The sequence below is a fragment of the Scyliorhinus torazame genome, chromosome 4, assembly GCF_047496885.1.
Source record: "Scyliorhinus torazame isolate Kashiwa2021f chromosome 4, sScyTor2.1, whole genome shotgun sequence".
Taxonomy (NCBI): Eukaryota; Metazoa; Chordata; class Chondrichthyes; order Carcharhiniformes; family Scyliorhinidae; genus Scyliorhinus; species Scyliorhinus torazame.
The window spans coordinates 47031808-47040821 of record NC_092710.1 but is presented as its reverse complement, the minus strand read 5'-3'; positions in this window follow the sequence as shown (position 1 = coordinate 47040821).

Below are 9014 nucleotides of genomic sequence, written 5' to 3'. Positions count from 1 at the left end.
CTGGGGTTAGTGCCACACAGTCAGAGGCTCAGTACTGGGGATAGTGCCACACAGTCAGAGGCTCAGTGCTGGGTATAGTGCCACACAGTCAGAGGCTCAGTACTGATAATAGTGCCAGACAGTCAGAGGTTCAGTACTAGGGATAGTGCCACACAGTCAGATGCTCAGTACTGGGGATAGTGCCACACAGTCAGAGGCTCAGTACTGGGGATAGTGCCACACAGTCAGAGGCTCAGTACTGGGGATAGTGCCACACAGTCAGAGGCTCAGTACTGGGGATAGTGCCACACAGTCAGAGGCTCAGTACTGGGGATAGTGCCACACAGTCAGAGGCTCAGTACTGGGGATAGTGCCACACAGTCAGAGGCTCAGTACTGGGGATAGTGCCACACAGTCAGAGGCTCAGTACTGGGGATAGTGCCACACAGTCAGAGGCTCAGTACTGGGGATAGAGCCACACAGTCAGAGGCTCAGCACTGGGGATAGTGCCACACAGTCAGAGGCTCAGTACTGGGGATAGTGCCACACAGTCAGATGCTCAGTACTGGAGATAGAGCCACACAGTCAGAGGCTCAGGACTGGGGATAGTACCACACAGTCAGAGGCTCAGTACTGGAGAGAGAGCCACCCAGTCAGAGGCTCAGTACTGGGGATAGAGCCACACAGTCAGAGGCTCAGTACTGGAGATAGAGCCACACAGTCAGATGCTCAGTACTGGGGATAGTGCCACACAGTCAGAGGCTCAGTACTGGGGATAGTGCCACACAGTCAGAGGCTCAGTACTGGTTTTATTGAATTTTTTTTTCCCTGAGCAACATTTTTCCCGCTTACAAAACAAACGAAACGATAACAATAAAAAAACAGAATTTTTAAAAACTTTTTAACAATAATAATAATAATATACAAGTAACAAAACCTCGTACTCTATTGACCTATACTGAACTAAGCCTCCTCCCCGCCCTCCCCGCCCCCCCCCCCCCTCCCCCCTGGGTTGCTGCTGCTGGTCATCTGTCTTCCCTCTAACGATCCCCTCGGTAGTCGAGAAATGGCTGCCACCGCCTGGTGAACCCTTGAACCGATCCTCTCAGGGCAAACTTTATCTGCTCCAGTTTAATAAACCCCGCCATATCGTTTACCCAGGCCTCCAGTCCGGGGGGTTTCGCCTCCTTCCACATGAGTAGGATCCTGCGCCGGGCTACGAGGGACGCAAAGGCCACGACATCGGCCTCTTTCGCCTCCTGCACTCCCGGCTCTTCCGCAACTCCAAATAGAGCTAACCCCCAGCCTGGTTTGACCCGGGCCTTCACCACCTGCGAAACACTCCCGTCACTCCCTTCCAGTACCCTTCCAGTGCCGGGCACGCCCAAAACATATGTGCGTGGTTTGCCGGGCTCCCGCCACACCTCCCACATTTGTCCTCCACTCCAAAGAACCTGCTCAATCTTGCCCCCGTTATGTGTGCTCTATGTAGCACCTTAAATTGAATCAGGCTAAGCCTGGCGCATGAGGAAGAGGAATTTACCCTGCTTAGGGCACCAGCCCACATACCCTCCTCTATCTCCTCCCCTAATTCTTCTTCCCACTTTCTTTTTAGTTCGCCCACCGACTCCTCCCCCTCTTCCCTCATCTCTCTATAAATCTCTGACACCTTGCCCTCTCCGACCCACACCCCTGAAAGCACCCTGTCCTGTATCCCCTGTGTCGGGAGCCGCGGAAATTCCCTCACCTGTTGTCTAGTAAACGCCCTCACCTGCATATATCTCAAGAAATTCCCCCGGGGTAACTTATACTTTTCCTCCAGTGCTCCCAAGCTCGCAAAAGTCCCAGCTATGAATAAATCTCCCACCTTCCTAATTCCCAACTGGTACCAGCTCTGAAATCCTCCATCCATTCTTCCTGGGGCGAACCTATGGTTGTTCCTGATAGGGGACCCCACCAGGGCTCCCCGCACCCCTCTCTGTCGCCTCCACTGTCCCCATATGTTCAGTGTTGCCGCCACCACCGGGTTCGTGGTGTACTTTTTCGGTGAGAGCGGTAGCGGCGCCGTCACCAGCGCCTCGAGACTCGTCCCTTTACAGGACCTTCTCTCCAGCCTTTTCCATGCCGCTCCCTCACCCTCCATCATCCATCTATGTATCATTGCCACATTGGCGGCCCAATAATAATCTCCCAAGTTCGGTAGTGCCAGTCCTCCTCTGTCCCTACTGCGCTGCAGGAACCCCCTCCTTACTCTCGGAACTTTCCCTGCCCACACAAAGCTCGTAATGCTCCTATCAAATTTATTAAAAAAGGTCCTGGTGATTAAAATAGGGAGACATTGAAATACAAATAAGAACCTCGGGAGGACCATCGTCTTAATTGCCTGCACCCTGCCCGCCAGCGATAAAGGCTGCATGTCCCACCTCTTAAAGTCCTCCTCCATTTGTTCTACCAGCCGTGTCAGATCTGTGCAAGGTTCCCCAGCTCCTAGCGATCTGAATCCCCAAGTATCGGAAGTTTCTTTCCACTTTCCTTAGCGGCAAGCCTTCTATCTCTCTACTCTGGTCCCCTGGATTTATCACATATAATTCACTCTTCCCCATGTTTAACCTATACCCCGAAAATTCCCCGAACCTCCTCAAGATTCGCATAACCTCTATCATCCCCCCCGCTGGGTCCGACACGTATAGCAATAGGTCATCCGCGTATAACGAGACTCGGTGTTCTTCTCCCCCTCTAGTCACCCCTCTCCATTTCCTGGAGTCTCTCAGCGCCATGGCCAGAGGTTCAATTGCCAGCGCAAATAACAATGGAGACAGCGGGCATCCCTGTCTTGTTCCCCTATTTAATCGGAAATACTCCGATCTCTGCCGACCTGGAACTACGCTTGCCGTTGGTGCCCCATAAAGTAGTCTAACCCAGCGAATAAAACCGTTCCCAAACCCAAACCTCCTTAACACTTCCCATAAATACTCCCACTCCACCCTATCAAATGCCTTCTCTGCGTCCATTGCCGCCACTATCTCTGCCTCCCCCTCCACTGAGGGCATCATTATCACCCCTAATAGCCGTCGCACGTTAACATTCAATTGTCTCCCTTTTACGAACCCTGTCTGGTCTTCGTGCACCACCCCTGGGACACAGTCCTCTATCCTCGATGCCAGCACCTTTGCTAGCAGTTTGGCGTCCACGTTCAATAGTGAAATAGGTCTATAGGACCCACACTGCATCGGATCTTTGTCCCTCTTCAAAATTATCGTCGCCTCCGACATTGTCGGGGGTAGTGTCCCCCCTTCCCTGGCCTCATTGAACGTCCTCGCCAACAACGGGGCCAACAAGTCCACATATTTTCTGTAGAATTCCACCGGGAACCCGTCCGGCCCCGGGGCCTTCCCTGCTTACATGCTTCCCAGTCCCTTAATAACCTCGTCCACCTCAATCGGTGCCCCCAGGCCTACCACCTCCCGCTCCTCCACTTTCGGGAACCTCAACTGGTCCGGGAACTGCCACATCCCCTCCTCTCCCTCTGGGGGCTGAGACCAATACAGTTCTTCATAAAAGGTCTTAAACACCTCATTTATCTTTCCTGCCCTTCGCACAGTGTCTCCCCTTTCATCCCTAATTCCTCCTATCTCCCTCGCTGCTGCCCTCTTTCGCAGTTGGTGCGCCAACAGGCGACTAGCCTTTTCATCATATTCATACCTCCTCCCCTGTGCCTTCCTCCACAGTACCTCCACCTTTCTGGTGGTCAGAAGGTCAAACTCGGTCTGGAGTCGTCTCCTCTCCCTGTACAGCTCCTCCTCCAGGGTCTCTGCAAATTCCCTGTCCACCCTTAAAATCTCCCCCAGTAATCTATCCCTTTCCTTGGCCTCTGTTTTCCTTTTGTGGGCCCCAATAGAAATCAGCTCTCCTCTGACCACCGCTTTTAGTGCTTCCCAGACCACTCCCACAGGGACCTCGCCATCGTCATTGACCTCCAGGTATCTCTCGATACACCCCCTCACTCTTGCACACACTCCCTCATCCGCCATCAGTCCCACATCTAATCGCCAGAGTGTTCTCTGCTCCCTGTCCTCTCCTCCTTCCAGGTCCACCCAATGTGGGGCATGATCCGAAACCGCTATGGCTGAGTATTCAGCTTCTTCCACCCTAGAGATCAACGACCTTCCTAAAACTAAAAAAATCTATCCGGGAGTACACTTTATGGACGTGGGAGAAGAAGGAATACTCCCTAGCCCTGGGTCTAAGAAATCGCCATGGATCCACTCCCCCCATTTGGTCCATAAACCCCTTAAGTACCTTGGCCGCTGCCGGCCTTCTTCCAGTCCTTGAGCTGGATCTATCTAGCCCCGGGTCCAGCACCGTATTAAAGTCCCCTCCTAAAATCAAATTTCCTGCCTCCAGGTCCGGAATACGCCCCAGCATCCATCTCATGAACCCCGCATCGTCCCAATTTGGGGCATACACATTAACCAACACGACCTCCATTCCCTCCAGCCTACCACTCACCATTACATATCTACCTCCACTATCTGCTACGATGTTCTTTGCTTCAAATGCTACCCGTTTCCCCACCAAAATGGCCACCCCTCTGTTCTTTGCGTCCAGTCCTGAGTGGAACGCCTGTCCCACCCATCCTTTCCTTAGCCTAACTTGGTCTGCCACCTTTAGGTGCGTCTCTTGGAGCATAGCCACGTCTGCCCTCAGTCCTTTCAAATGCGCGAGCGCTCGGGCCCTTTTTATCGGTCCATTCAGGCCTCTCACGTTCCACGTGATCAGCCTCACTGGGGGGCTACCTGCCCCCCTCCCGTGTCGACTAGCCATTAACTTCTCTAGGCCAGTCCCATATCCCGCCTCCGCGCTCCCGCTCGCTCCCCCAGCGTCGCATTCCGCCCCCGACCACCCTCTCTTTAGCCATTTCCTTTTGGATTTCCGCAGTAGCAACCCAGTTGTCCCCTTCCCCCCTCCCCCCCCCCCGCCCCCCCAACCCCCGCCCCGCTAGATCCCTATCTAGCTTGATTGCTCCCCCCATATCACTTCCGTAAGTCAGCTGACTTCAACTGACCCCGGCTACTCCTGCTCGCTCCTCGACCCCCCCGGTGTGAGGGAACTCCCATCCGCCTTGCGCCTGTTTTCCCGACTTATTCTTTCTGGCGCGGGAACATCCCTTTACCTGACCCGCCTCTTATGGCGCAGCTCCCTTTCCCCTCCCCCTCTCCTTCCCCATTCTCCGACTATGTCCCGCCTCTCCCCCCTCACCGGCGCCCACATTTCCCCAGTGTCCCCCCCCCTTCCCTGTTTACTTCTCGATTAACTTTCACCATCCCATTAACAAAAACAATAATAACAACAATAACAGTTCCCTGCAGCATCAGTCCCTCAGTTCCGGTCCAGTTTCTCTTCATTGATGAAGGACCATGCTTCCTCCGCCGTCTCGAAATAATAGTGTCTCTCCTGATGCGTGACCCATAGTCTTGCCGGCTGCAGCATCCCAAACTTCACCTTCCTTTTGTGCAAAACCTCTTTGGCTCGGTTGAAGCTCGCCCTTCTTCTCGCCACCTCCGCACTCCAATCCTGGTAGATCCTTACCACCGCATTCTCCCATCTGCTACTCCGCACCTTTTTAGCCCATCTCATGACCTCTTCTCTGTCCTTAAGGCGGTAGAATCGCACGATTATCGTCCTCAGTGGCTCTCCCGCTTTTGGTCTTCTCGCCGGGATCCGATTTGCCCACTCCACCTCCATGGGGCCCGCAGGGGCCTCAGCACCCATCAGTGAGCTCAGCATCTTACTTGCGTACGCTCCACAGTCCACTCCTTCAACACCCTCCGGGAGACCTAGTATCCTGAGGTTCTTCTTTCGCGATCCATTTTCAAGGGCCTCAATCCTGTCAGCACACTTTTTATGAAGTGCCTCGTGCATCTGAGTCTTGACCGCCAGGCCCAGGACCTCGTCCTCAATACCTGACACCTTCTGCTCCACCACGCGAAGTTCAGTCTCCTGGGTCTTTAAAGTCTCCTTAAGCCCCTCAATTGCCTGTAACAACGGGGTCATTACCTCCTTCTTCAGCAGGTCCACGCACCGTCTCACCACCTCGTCCTGCTCAGGCCCCCATGTCACCTGTGGTTTCTCCGCCGCCATTTTGTTCCACTCCCTCTGACCTTCTGGCTGCAGATTCTTCGGGCTGCAGCCGCCGCCGCCGGTTTTTCCCTCCGTCGTTCGGGGGGGGCTCCCTTCCCTCGCACCGGGTTTTTCGGCCATTGGGGCTCTTAAAAGAGCCCGAAGTTCCGTCGGAGCTGGAGCCGCCGAAACGTGCGGCTAGCTCATCCCTGCCGCAACCGGAAGTCGGCTCAGTACTGGTTTAAGTTGGTGCTGTGGCTTAGCTTGTTAAAGCGCCTGTTTAAGTAAACAGGAGATTCTAAGTTCAAATCTCAGCAGTGCCTTTATACCTTTAGGTCAAAACAAGTAACCTGTTATGAAAAGCTCCCAATTTAATGGTGAATGCAGAGTTTATTGGCAAAATCTCCATGGCACTAACCTTGAAGGTGCCCTCCCTACTCTTTGACTAGGGAAAGAGTAGGACCAGTCAAGGACAGGGATGGGAAGTTGTGTGTGGAGTCTGAAGAGATAGGTGAGATACTAAATGAATATTTTTCATCAGTATTCACTCAGGAAAAAGATAATGTTGTGGAGGAGAATGCTGAGACCCAGGCTAATAGAATAGATGGCATTGAGGTACGTAGGGAAGAGGTGTTGGCAATTCTGGACAGGCTGAAAATAGATAAGTCCCCGGGTCCTGATGGGATTTATCCTAGGATTCTCTGGGAGGCCAGGGAAGAGATTGCTGGACCTTTGGCTTTGATTTTTATGTCATTATTGGCTACAGGAATAGTGCCAGAGGACTGGAGGATAGCAAATGTGGTCCCTTTGTTCAAAAAGGGGAGCAGAGACAACCCCGGCAACTATAGACCAGTGAGCCTCACGTCTGTAGTGGGTAAAGTCTTGGAGGGGATTATAAGAGACAAGATTTATAATCATCTAGATAGGAATAATATGATCAGGGATAGTCAGCATGGCTTTGTGAAGGGTAGGTCATGCCTCACAAAACTTATTGAGTTCTTTGAGAAGGTGACTGAACAGGTAGACGAGGGTAGAGCAGTTGATGTGGTGTATATGGATTTCAGCAAAGCGTTTGATAATGTTCCCCACGGTAGGCTATTGCAGAAAATACGGAGGCTGGGGATTGAGGGTGATTTAGAGATGTGGATCAGAAATTGGCTAGCTGAAAGAAGACAGAGGGTGGTGGTTGATGGGAAATGTTCAGAATAGAGTTCAGTTACAAGTGGAGTACCACAGGGATCTGTTCTGAGGCCGTTGCTGTTTGTCATTTTTATCAATGACCTAGAGGAAGGCGCAGAAGGGTGGGTGAGTAAATTTGCAGACGATACTAAAGTCGGTGGTGTTGTCGATAGTGTGGAAGGATGTAGCAGGTTACAGAGGGATATAAATAAGCTGCAGAGCTGGGCTGAGAGGTGGCAAATGGAGTTTAATGTAGAGAAGTATGAGGTGATTCACTTTGGAAGGAATAACAGGAATGCGGAATATTTGGCTAATGGTAAAGTTCTTGGAAGTGTGGATGAGCAGAGGGATCTAGGTGTCCATGTACATAGATCCCTGAAAGTTGCCACCCAGGTTGATAGGGTTGTGAAGAAGGCCTATGGAGTGTTGGCCTTTATTGGTAGAGGGATTGAGTTCCGGAGTCAGGAGGTCATGTTGCAGCTGTACAGAACTCTGGTACGGCCGCATTTGGAGTATTGCGTACAGTTCTGGTCACCGCTTTATAGGAAGGACGTGGAGGCTTTGGAGCGGGTGCAGAGGAGATTTACCAGGATGTTGCCTGGTATGGAGGGAAAATCTTATGAGGAAAGGCTGATGGACATGAGGTTGTTTTCGTTGGAGAGAAGAAGGTTAAGAGGAGACTTAATAGAGGCATACAAAATGATCAGGGGGTTAGATAGGGTGGACAGTGAGAGCCTTCTCCCGCGGATGGAAATGGCTGGCACGAGGGGACATAGCTTTAAACTGAGGGGTAATAGATATAGGACAGAGCTCAGAGGTAGGTTCTTTACGCAAAGAGTAGTGAGGCCGTGGAATGCCCTACCTGCTACAGTAGTGAACTCGCCAACATTGAGGGCATTTAAAAGTTTATTGGATAAACATATGGATGATAATGGCATAGTGTAGGTTAGATGGCTTTTGTTTCGGTGTAACATCGTGGGCCGAAGGGCCTGTACTGCGCTGTATCGTTCTATGTTCTATGTAATCATTCAATCTTTGCTCACAGACATCGCTGACAAACATTCAAAATGTTCCTACTGGATTTCCTGAGGTCAATCCTGTCGTGCATACAAAGGAAAATACTGCACATGTTGTGAATCTGCATGAGAAACTAAAAATGATTGGATTGAAGCTCATAAAATTTGAGGATGTCTGCGGAGCCAGACACAAAGATAATGTTTCAAATCCATGTGATCCTTATTCCGAGCTGAAGCGAGGTTACATGCAATGGAGTAGATAAGGAAAATGGAAGTTGCGTGAAAAGTGGGAGATATGGAAGTTTGAATCAAGTTTGACAGAAATCAAGGGAAAGCAATCTTGAAGGTCAGTACCACAGAAATTTTGTCAAGGTTTTCTGTGTTCACCATTAAATGAGGAGCATTCTTCACAGGCTACATGCTTAAACCTGAATGTATAAAGGTATTATTGAGATTTGAACTCAGGATCTCCTGTTTACAAGACAGGCGCTTTAACCATCTAAGCCACAGCACCAATCTGCAAAACAACTTTGCAAATGTAGAACAGATTTCAATTGTTTTGATTAAACATCAGTACTGTTGATTTCTCCTGTTGACTTTGGGAGTGCAAATTAAAATATTCATCGGCAATGGGGTTTTGAAAGCGTAAAAATTGCAGTTATTTCTGAAAGTTATTAATTTAAAAGCAGTTCTGCAGGAAAGAAGTATACAAACAGGAAA